This window comes from Artemia sp. Qi Xiang Cuo, chromosome 10, assembly GCF_049724085.1.
Source record: "Artemia sp. Qi Xiang Cuo chromosome 10, ASM4972408v1, whole genome shotgun sequence".
Classification (NCBI taxonomy): Eukaryota; Metazoa; Arthropoda; class Branchiopoda; order Anostraca; family Artemiidae; genus Artemia; species Artemia sp. Qi Xiang Cuo.
The window spans coordinates 34,790,626-34,802,818 of record NC_142803.1 but is presented as its reverse complement, the minus strand read 5'-3'; positions in this window follow the sequence as shown (position 1 = coordinate 34,802,818).

Below are 12,193 nucleotides of genomic sequence, written 5' to 3'. Positions count from 1 at the left end.
TAGATTGCATGTTTGTCAACTCTCACGGTATAATTTCTATTCTGTAGGGAGCAAATTGCAAGCACTTGTGCTCTCGGCACTAGGCTACTTTCTACACAGTCTCTGTACACGCTCATGTTGAAATTGCTCTTTACAAAATGTATAGGTACCCCTTTACACGCCTGCTTTTCTTCCCCACTATGTGTTTTAACGCAATAAACTTTGGGGCCCGGGAAGACCCCCCTGGATATCAAATCATTCCCCGTCTCTGATTTTAACATTAGTAGTTGGTTGGGGGCTTGACGTTTCACCAACTCGGGGTAGAGGGACGGATTCCAGTTGGTGAAATCCATCCGCGAGCTGATGTGTTCCCCATTTTCTAGATCACCCAATAAATCCTCGGTTTTTACCTTTAGCAGCAGAGAATCTGTATTCCCATAGTAAACTTGAGCCTTCCCCTCCCGTGGCCAGTGCACCTAGCACAAATTGTAAAAAAACAACAACATGAGCTTTTTGCAAATTCCTAGTACTGAATTACCTCCTGCTATATTCTTGTTCAGTATTACATTTCGCTTTTTCCTGTGTAGAAGAACCATGCCAGCCTCTCTGCTCGCTGAATGATGTGAAATTAGGATCATAAATAAGCAGTGCACACTTGAAAGGATCATTCATGGCACCGTAGTAAGATCTGTTATGTATTGTTTCAAAAATTTCGCCAATCGCTGGATTTAGAATGAGTCTGTGAATTTCCTTCTCTACTTTGGAGTTTGTTCTAAATTGCTTATCAACAAAAGTTTTGAGAGTAATCTTTAAGTAGGGTTTCTGATTGAACTGCAAGACGCTATGTATTTTGGTGATCTTGAAACAACTGGTCACAATCCAGTGCAAAAGCACATTGTGAACAACGATATTCACCTTAGGGACCAAATCAGCAATCAGTTTTTGCTTAGAGGGGGTCCAATGCTTCCCCACATCCTCGACCAATGATCGTTTGTAGGGGCTCAATGAGTCCTTGCTCATGGCTCGATTGATAGTGGGGAAAACACAATCTTTGTCTGAATCGTGAAGCAGCAGAGGAACATGATCGTCAAATTCATAGAACCAACCATATGGCCCATTGTCCTCGACGGTGGTAATGTCGGGGAACTCACAGGGATTCTCAAACCATAGATAGTTACCACACGGCAAAGAGTAGTGAGACATTGCCGAAGGGTACAATGAGTTCATGTCCAAGAACACTGCATTTGACTTTGCACTGGTGTTTTGTCCGCTCGGATCGGTTGACAAGACGCGAGCCGCATGAAAAACATACCCTCCCCTCATTGAACGCTCTACAAAAAGGTGCTGGTCTACGTTTGTGATTAGGCCTATTTCCTCCCTACTAATTTTTAAAATCAAATCCTTCACCAAATGTGGCGTGGAAAAAAAATATCCTATATCTAACCTGAACTCTGAATAGATTTGGTCTGTGTTTTTACAGACTATATCCAACAGAGTTAAAACATCACTAGCCAAGTACAGTATACAATACTACCACCTATTTTTACAAGTCCCCTTAGCCCACACCTTCTTGGCAAACTCATAGTCCTCGGCTGTGCATTCACTGTTGGTGAGTGACTTGTAAAAAGCTTCAAGTGGAGATCGTTTCACCTCGCTTAAGCGAGCGCCAGAACAGTAATAGTCGTATGCGTATACACCTCTGCAGGTCAATAGGTCATACATTTCACTGTCTGGAAAGTGCTGTTTAAGCAAAGGAAAGCTATCAAAATTGTCGCTTTTCTGCACTTGAGTCAATTGACTCAATGCCTTGGGAAAAAACTAAAGGAATCTAAAAACCTGATTTTATTCCAACACGTATGCCCATTATTTACTACCTGTCATTTCAGCTCGAGAAGCAACAACTTCTCGGCCGATTTGGGAATAATGTTTCATGTAAAGGGATTATTTATCCCTGGTCCATCTACTCCTCTTTCCTCCCTATGCAAACGTGCCAATGCTGGTCAAAAAATTCTAAATCATAATTCGAATTATGAATAAAATCTGGGATAAAAAACTGCCGGCCCACAATGAAGTTACATGATTGATGCGCAACCCCTCTAAAATTACTACCCCCAGAGGATATTTCCTGTCACAAGTGATTGTGGTCTCTGACTTTCCCCCTCCCCCTCTTTTCAATTTAGTCCCTTTATCCCCCTCTACAAACTCCTCCTTACAAACCCAACATATTTTTTGATTTTTGCTTGCGAGACGATCCTCTGCAGACAACACCATAGGATAATGTGTATTTCTCAAACGGGAAATAGCACCATTAGCGGTGCTAATTAATTGAGTCAGTTCCTTGATCACACACTCTCGCTCATCCAATGTTTCTTCTATTTCTAACAACTGCATGGTGTTAGAATTGTCTCTTTGCGCATGGGCATAGGACACTGCAATAGCTTGATGTTCTTTGATTCGGTTTGGAAATCGAGGATCGTTCACCTTCACCAGCTTAGCCTCCCAGCCCAGGTGGTCTTGTGCTCTGGAGAAGTGTACATGGGAAAATTTCAAAAAGTTGAATAGAACTGATTCATGGAAATGTTTTAGCTCTTTGGTAAACAGACCTTCTACAATAGCCCACGTGATTTTGCTAGCTTAATTAAATCAGAAATCAAGAGAGACATGTTGGACAGTATAAACATTTTCCCCTAGTCTTACCCTCCCCCAGAACGCTACTAATGTCTATGATTAGATTAAAATGGCCAATTGAATTGGCAAGGTCACTAGATGGTGGTGTGTACAACAACCAAACCCAGCGTTTGACCAATTCAATTGACGGGCCCCTTACAGGGAAAACCACCCCCTTTTTTTTTGAACGAACCCCATCTTCAAATTCAGTTTCATACTGAACCACAGTAACTGCAGTCTATAACCTGCAGGTCCTGAATAATCAAAAAAGTGAAAAGACAAAAGTAAAAGACTCTCTAACAGCTAAAAATAGCTTATTTGATTGAAAAAAATTTACTCACGTCTTCAAATTGATCAACCATTTGACACGAAGCTGGAGGCTTGGACATTACACGATAGGTATCCATTGGTTGGTCTATGACTTGCTTGGAGGGGCCAACCCTTCTATCTTGCATGGAAGGCTCAGCACTTGACGGAGACAGTTGGTTAGGTGAGTGCACTGACACTTGACGGGGAGCTGATAGCTCAGATATTGCGTGAGAAGGAGCCGATGTTTGGCCAATGGCATGTCTTGAAGATCCATGCATTGCGGATTGCATGGAGAGCCCCGTATGTAGACTGGGGCTTGAAAATTGCGCATTTTTGGACTTTAATAGGACCACAGAACGCCCCGCAGCGTAACAGGGGTTCAAGGGGGCAGGATCTTTTCCGTGTAGGCTGGGGATAGTCACTTTCTCACATTGTTCATGGAGTGCAGATGGACCTGTATCCCTCCTGCTTTGTTTTGGGGTCGTGTAAGGCCCAGAATACTTAATAATGGATGGTCTCATGGGGGCTGTCTCATCCTCTCTTGCCCTCTTGAATGAAGGGGAGTCAATATATTCTTCTTAGTTGACCTTAAAAGAAGAGACAAAAATTAGTATTAAAATAATTTCCCCCTTTTTTACAGAAGGAAAATTAGTACGCTCATAACCTAAACATAATTTTGTCTAGAAAAGCATTTATCACTAAGAAGCCCCCTCCCCCTTCCCCCCCCCTTTTCAGCAATGTCCTAAAAATATTGTTAGGAATTATTTTTGGGGAAATAACTTGTTTCGCTCTTACATAGAATATAGAATTCCAATGTCCTAAATATTAATTTTGCAGACAATTTGTTCTCCGCTATTTCAAGTCAACACAGAATTACGCAAAAAGCATTGAAAACCTAGATTGGCTAAAAGCGCTAATGTAAACAAAACAGGAAAATGGGATACCAAAATTATTTATAACCTCGCGCGGAGAGTTTATGTCAAAAGATCAAGGCATAATGTCTAAGAATTGACGAGTCAGTTACAGAAAAGATCACAATACAGAAAAGCGAGAATTTATCGAAAAAAGAGAATTATATCTATTGCGAGAATTATAGTTGTAAAAACAGTGGGGGGGGGGGTTTGAGGGGGGTTAGGATTAGGTAGTAAAAAGACAGAAAAGCAAGAATTTATCGAAAAAAAGAGAATTATATCTATTGCGAGAATTATCGTTGTAAAAACAGGGGGGTGGGGGGTTTGAGGGGGGGTAGGTAGTAAAAAGAACACCTTTTACGTTTTCTAGCGAGTATAAAGATAGCATATTGGAGTTTTTTTTGGGGGGGGGGAGGGGATTTACTTAAATATACTGGAGGGTGACCAAGAAAAATAATTTTATTTTGAAAATAAATATGAAAATGTACTAAAACAGAACTTACATTGTAAATTGAGGTTGCCAAGGCTTCTAGCTCATCAATAATATTCATTCTTGTTCCCACTGTTTCACAATACTTTCTGATAATTTAATCAAAATGCATGTCCGTTATATATGAAATCTCAAGGGCGAATTGCAATGTAATGGGGAAAACCATATGTAAGCGAGCCTCTGATTGGTCTAGAAGGAGATGTAACCAGCCTTCTGATTGGCTTAGAAGGAGACACGTGATCCTGTTTCCTATTCCTGGATCTTAACATTCGCTCCTAGCGTTCACTTGGCCAAAACAACAACAACAAATCAATTGACCTGGGAAATTTAGTTCCCCTAGATCAATACATACCCCATAGCGGTTATGTAAATCACATCTCGTGACATTACACTTATCCAAACAACAACAACAACAATAAATAAATCGACCTTGACATTATCCATCAGATATTGAAAAACCATGAATAAATGGAGTCCCGTTCGATGTTAGAGTCAATTGTAGACGATAGCCTGGTGTTCGTTCAGTATTCAATGCCCATAAATGGAACCCCGTCATGAGTCCTAGATCAATAAAATTCCCAATCGATTACGCAATCAATTTCTCAGAAATCCATTTCCCCTAGGGAGGCTATGCCCATATATGGTGCCCCCCCCCGTCACGAGTTCATGAGGTTAGGCTAGGTTACGCACTCAATTGACCTCGGAAACGTGTTCTCTCTGGGGATTCCATGCCCATATATGGTGTACGTACGGGACTGACAGCACAGGTGTTCTCCCTAGGGACTCTCTTCCCAAATATGGTGTACTGATCGGACCTTTAGATAGCTTTCTACTTGCCCCCATGGCGTAACTTAAAATCCTTGCCCTGAGGACTGTGGGGGGGGGTTGTCATCCTAAAAGACATAATTTCCAGAACTTTCAACTACGTTGAACGAAATAGCTATCTCAAAATTTTGATTTGATGTGTTTGGGGAAAAGGTGGGCGTAAGAGGGAGGTTAGTTGCCTTTCAATCACTTTCGACTATTAGAAAGGGCACTAGACCTTGAATTTCCAATCGAGTGACCCTTTTTTGAAGTTTCTTCAACAGCGATTTCTACAAAAATCTTATATGCTCCCAGGGCATAGTTTCTACAACAACTTCTTTCATACGAAATGCTCTGGTCTAAAGAAAAAAATAATACTTTCTGCCAACATCGTTCTTATATGCCCCCGGGAATAACTTAAAACCCATATCCTGAGAGTCGTGGGGGAGTATCCTCCCCAAAAACCTATTTTCTATCTGGAAAGTCACTTCAGCCACTTCAATTTCCAATCGAATGAGCCCTTTTCTAAGTTTCTACTACAACTCCTTCGTTACGAAGTACCCTGGTATGGAAAAACAAAAATTAAATGATACCTTGTGCCAATATCGTTCTTTATTTAGGCAGCACGATTGCGCTGCCTATGATAGTGATTAATTGAAAAACCTTTCCCACAAAATAAGTTTTATTTAAAAAAAATAAAGAAATCCATTAAGACAAAAATGAACAAAAATAGAATAAAATAATCTACCAAGCATACAACTTCCACAAATCAGATAAATAAACAAATGATACTCCAAACGAACAGGTATTAAAATAAATAATTAATTTAAACTCAAAACCAGCAGAAATTAATATTAGTAGGGTTTGAAGCACCTATACTTTCTAAAAGCCAGGATATAATTTGTACTTTACTGAAAAATATCTTATAAATGTTTTCACTTTTATAACTTTAAGAAATCAAGATTTTAAGGAATAAATATCAGCATATGCATATTAAATTGACAATGCACATTAATTTGAATGAATGAATGTACGTTACGTGTGTGTATTATGGGGGGGGATGGTGGCTACCCTCCAATCACTTTGACTCTTAAAAAGAACACTAGAGTGTCTGATTACCAATCCAATGAGCCCCGTCCGAAGTTTATATGACCACGTTTTCTCTAAAAACCTTATATGCCCTCAGAGCATGGCGTATAATCCTTGCCCTGACGGCTGAGGGTATTTTTTATCCAGAAACACATATTTTCCAGGCCTTCAAAATTACTTTGAACAAACTGGCTGTCTTAAAATTATATTCGAATTGTTTGGGGAAATAGTGGGTGTGAGAGGGGGGTTAGTTGCCCTCCGATCACTTTCTACTATTAAAAAGGGCACTAGTACTTTCAATTTCCAATTGAATTAGCCCTTTTTGGAATTTCTACGACAACGGTTTATATAAAACCTTATATATCCCTGGGGCATAACTTTTAACCCTTACCCCAAAGGCAATGGGGAGAGTGTCATCCTCAAAGACATAATTTCTGGACCTTTCAACTACGTTGAACAAAATGTATATTTCAAAATTTTGATTGGATGTGTTTGGTGAAACGGTGGTTGTGAGAGGGGGATTAGTTGCCCTCCAATCACTTTCGACTATTAAAAATGGCACTAATCTTTTCAATTTCCAATCAAATGAGTCCTTTTTGAAGTTTCTACAAAATTGATTTCATTAAAAACCTTATATTCTCCCAGGCCATAAGTTACAACTCTTGCCCTGAGGGATTTGGAGAGAGTGTCATCCTCAAAGATATAATTTCCGGATCTTTCAACTATGGTGAACAAAATGGCTATCTAAAAATTTTGATTGAATATGTTTGGGGACATGGTGGGCATGTTTGACATTGCCCCTACTTATAGGGCTAAAATTTGGTAGCGTGTTATAACTGAGGCGTTGATAAGATCGGTGCTCAAAATCCAGTGACAACGGATTTTTATTATAAAATAGAATAATAGGAAAAATGTTGTATTTCTAATTATTCTGAATTCATACAATACCTCTTCTAGGTCGGCTGTCGTTTAATATTGTGTGGGTTTGATGTTCAATCCACAAATGTTTACCGAAAAAATAATTAATTTAGCTCTAGGCTCTCAATACTTCTAATCGCAAGTGTTACTCTTGAATAATTAGACAAGGCTTGGGTACCAAGATAATTGAAATTCTTTGCTTCGAATTTTGTTTCTCAAAAACTAGAAATAACCCTTTTATTAGATCTCAAATTATTTGTTTGAACTTAACCAAACTCTTAAGTTTATCTCTTGAAAAAGAGGTTAATGCTCTTTGGAACTTTGATAAACTCAAACTTTACCAGAGAAATTTGAATCTTTCTGGACGGAAAGAGACTGAAATTATTCATCTGACAACTTAATTCCCCTTTCGTTCCCGTCCTATCTGTAAAACATCAAGGCCCCCCTTATATAACACTGGCACGGGTTGAGAAATGCAATAGTGGCTAAAAAAAAAGAGGAATAGAGTCCCCCTTTCGTATAAACGTCAGAAAATACACAAGGGAGGAATATTGTTATTGTCCTATAGTTACAATATTCTTATATATAAGATTTTAATAAACGCCAGGCAAGTTCCAAGGGTCACTAATCTGGAAGGAGGAGGCACAAACCTCTTTAATCTATTCTTTAAGGTTAAGGGGTTCTTCTTTTGCTCAAACCTTAGGTTATTCACAAGTTTCAGTTTCTGGGACGAAACTATTTTTATTTCTATTTTAATCCTTAAAAATGCTGTACTTTGTCTAGAGATTTTTCTTCTTACTTGTCTGTTTTAATTACTTTCTTAGACCACACTGCTTTTCCATTAAAAACAAAAAAAAAAATTTTAAACACGAAAAACGGGTTTTAATTTTCTAACAAGCAGTGAACTACAAAACAATTAATTATGCACAAAAGCTCCGAATATTAAGGCCCCACAACCGGGAGCCTTTCTCAACGGAAAAAAAAAAAAAATAAATAAAGCAAAAAAAAAAAAACAACTTAAATTAAATTACAATAAAACATACTAAACACATAAAGATAACAAAAAGCAAAAACGAAATAAAAATCTAAATAAATAAGAAAAAAAATCACATATTAATTAAACACTTCCATGCACTGACTGTCTTTCAACTGGCCTCCTCTCAGTATATAAATGGAAATATATTAAATAAACACTTCCATGTACTGAATGTCTATATTGATTCTACTCGCCTCCTCCCAGTATATAAATTGAAATCTATCAAAAATGAAGAATATATTTATACTTAGACCAAAACAATAAAAGGTCAACTAACCCGGTCCATAACCCTTAATTAAATTTCACAAGTTCATCAACCATTTTATGAATTATAAATTGAATGGATTCGTTTTGTTGCAAGCTTAGCTGCAGTTCGTTTACTTTTCTCATCATTTAACCCATTCTGACCTTTGTTCGCAAGGTCATCTTTCGTTTCAGAAATATTATTAAAATCAGTATTGGTTGAATATCTTGCCTGCATTTTAATTAAACTATTATAAATTGAATTGATCCCAAATTTGATCCCGAATTTGGGATCAATTCAATTTATAATAGTTTAATTAAAATGCAGGCAAGATATTCAACCAATACTGATTTTAATAATATGTCTGAAACGAAAGATGACCTTGCGAACAAAGGTCAGAATGGGTTAAATGATGAGAAAAGTAAACGAACTGCAGCTAAGCTTGCAACAAAACGAATCCATTCAATTTATAATTCATAAAATGGTTGATGAACTTGTGAAATTTAATTAAGGGTTATGGACCGGGAGTTAGTTGACCTTTTATTGTTTTGGTCTAAGTATAAATATATTCTTCATTTTTGATAGATTTCAATTTATATACTGGGAGGAGGCGAGTAGAATCAATATAGACATTCAGTACATGGAAGTGTTTATTTAATATATTTCCATTTATATACTGAGAGGAGGCCAGTTGAAAGACATTCAGTGCATGGAAGTGTTTAATTAATATGTGAGTTTTGTTCTTATTTATTTATATTTTTCTTTCGTTTTTGCTTTTTGTTCTCTTTATGTGTTTAGTATGTTTTATTGTAATGTAATTTAAGTTGTTTTTTTTTTGCTTCTTTTTTTTATTTTTTTTTTACGTTTATAAATGCTACCGGATGTGGGGCCCAAAAATTCGGAGCTTTTGTGCATAATTAATTGTTTTGTAGTTCACTGCTTGTTAGAAAATTAAAACCCGTTTTTCGTGTTTAAAAATTTTTTTTTGTTTTAATTACATTACGCATCCTTTAATTAATAAACCCTTTATAAGTCTATTGACAATCCTCTAATGGGAATTTCTGCACTGACTCTAATTTCAGTGTGGATATCTCAAATGTAAGTATTAAATCTATTAACTCAACTCAGCATAAGACCCGAGCTTAGCCCAGGCGGCAGAAATCTCTTTGAAGCTTATTATCTTATTTCAATGGTTCTCAAATGAAATTTATACAGGCTAATAGTAGCCTATTTTCCTAGTTAAAAAAGAAATTCACTTACTCATGTTCCTTTTTTTCCGAGGCAAACTACCCCGATTTGTCTCTCATCCGTAAGTTATATTCATTTTGCTACTTGATCTATTTAGCCACCTTCCCCTGCTCTTTTAGCCAATCAACAACTCTCTTTTAGCCAATCAATAAAAAGTAGTTTTTTTCCAGTATTTCAATGCCTTGCATTCCTATTTGTTTTATACCAAAACTGGTCTAAATTAGGTCTTCAATTATTTATCACGTGTTCAAAAGTCGTGCCATACTTGAACAAAGAAACATCACTGAATGATTTATGACTAGTTACGCAAAGCGAAGTTATTTCCAAATTAAAGCTAATTTGAAATTGTCGCTTTATTTCTGATCTATTTGCGAAAGGGTATACAAAGTTTTACTGAAATTGAGTTACCAAATTACACAAAATTAAGGCCTCCTTACAAATTGAAAGCGCGTTAGTTGCCCTCCAATCACTTTCGACAATTAAAAAGGGCACTAGTCCTTTCAATTTCTAATCGAATGAGTCCTTTTCGAAGTTTCTGCGACAACACCTTCGATACGAAGTGCCCTGGTTAAAAAGAAAAAAAAAATAAATAATATATGGTGCCCACATCTTTCTTTACTTAGGCAGCGCTACTGTGGACATTTTAATTACCAACTCTCGATGTTTCAACAAAGGACACATAAAAAAATATACAACCATCCGAGGCGTCCCAATGACAGTTCCAATATTTTATCATTGATTATATCCTGTTTAAAGCCAAGATCATCTCTCAGATTATCTTTGAGATTAATCAGTTCATTGTCAACGGGTGAGTTAATGTAAATGCAGTGTTCCATGAAATAATTAAATTGGAATATACCTCTCTCTCTCTGTGCCTGGTTGTCTGAGCGGCTGCTTGCTTCTCTCTATCTTTTTTTCTCTCTCTCTCCCTCTCTCTCTGTACCTGTGTGGTTGAGCGAGATGTTTACTTGTATATGTGTCTGTCTTTGCATGTTTGTGGGTCTGAATCTGTGTGTGTTTGTTTGTGTTTTTGTCTCTTTCTTTGTGCCTTTGTGTCTGAGCAGGTGCTCGCTTCTTCTCGTGTTTGTCTTTGTGTGTCTGAATCCATGTTTTTGAATGTATTTCTGTCTCTCTCTCTCTCTCTCTCTCTCATTGCCTATGTCTCTGAGCGGCTGTTTGCTTGTCTCTCTATCTGTCTTTGTGTGTTTTGTATGTTTGTATGGGTTTGCTTGTCTCTCTCTCAGTTGCCTGTGTGTCTGACTGGCTGGTTGCTTTTATCTTTCACTGTGCCTGTTTCTCTGAGCAGGTGTTTGCATTTTTCTGTATATGTTTTTGTGTGTTTGTAGGTCTGAATCTGTGTGTTTCTATGTGTTTTTGTTTCTCTTTCTCTTTCCGTGCCTATGTATCTCAATAGGTGTTTGCTTGTCCTCGTGTCTGTCTCTCTGTGTATGTTTGTATGTGTTTTTTTTTTATTTTCTCACTCTTTGCCCGTGTATCTGAGCGGATATTTTTGTGTTCGTATGTCTGAATCTGTTTGTTTTTGTCTCTCTTACTCTCTGTTTCTGTGTGTCTGAGCTTGGGTTTACGTGTTTATCTGTCCGTCTTGTGTGTTTATGTGTCTGACTCTGTGTGTTTGTAATTATTTTTGTGTCTCTCTGTGCCTGTATGTCTGAGTGGCTATTTGCTTGTCTCTCTCTCTCTCTCTCTCTCTCTCTCTCTCTCTCTCTCTCCGTAACTGTGTGTCTGAGTGGATGTCAGCTTGTCTCCATATCTGTCTTTATCTGTTTGAATCTGTGTGTTTGTATGTGTTTTCCTCTGTCTAACTCTCGATGGCAATGTGTCTGAGCTGGTCTTTACTTGTCTCTATTTGTGTGTCAGACTCTGCGAGTTTTATGTTTTTTGGGCTCTCTCTCTCTTTCTCTCTCTCTCTCTCTCTCTCTCTCTCTCTCTCCGTCTGTTTGTCTGAGTGGATGTTTGATTCTTTCTATGTCTGTCTTTGTGTGTTTGTGTTTCTGACTCTGTGTGTTTGTAGATGTTTTTGTCTCTCTCTCTCTCTCTCTCTCTCTCTCTCTCTCTCTCTGTGCCTATGTGTCTGAGCGGGTGTTTGCTTATCTCTTTCTCTCTTTGCCTAAGTGTCTGAGTGGGTGTTTGCTTATCTCTGTCTTTGTCTGTCTTTGTGTATTTATGTGTCTGACTCTGTATTTTTGTAGGTTTTTTTGTCTCTCACTCTCTGTGTCTGTCTTTGTGTGTTTGTGTGTCTGACTATGTGTATTTGTGTGTGGTCTATTTCTTTCTCTGTGCCTGTTTGTCTGAGCGAATGTTTGCTTGTCTTTCCCTCTCTGTGCTTCTGTGCCTGAACGGGTGTTTGCTTGCCTCCGTGTTTGTCTTTGTGCGTTTGTATGTCTAAATCTGTTTGTATGTATGTGCTTTTGTCTCTCTATCTCCCTGTGCCTGTGGTTCTGCGTGTGTGTTTGATTGATTCTCTTTGTGTGTTCTGT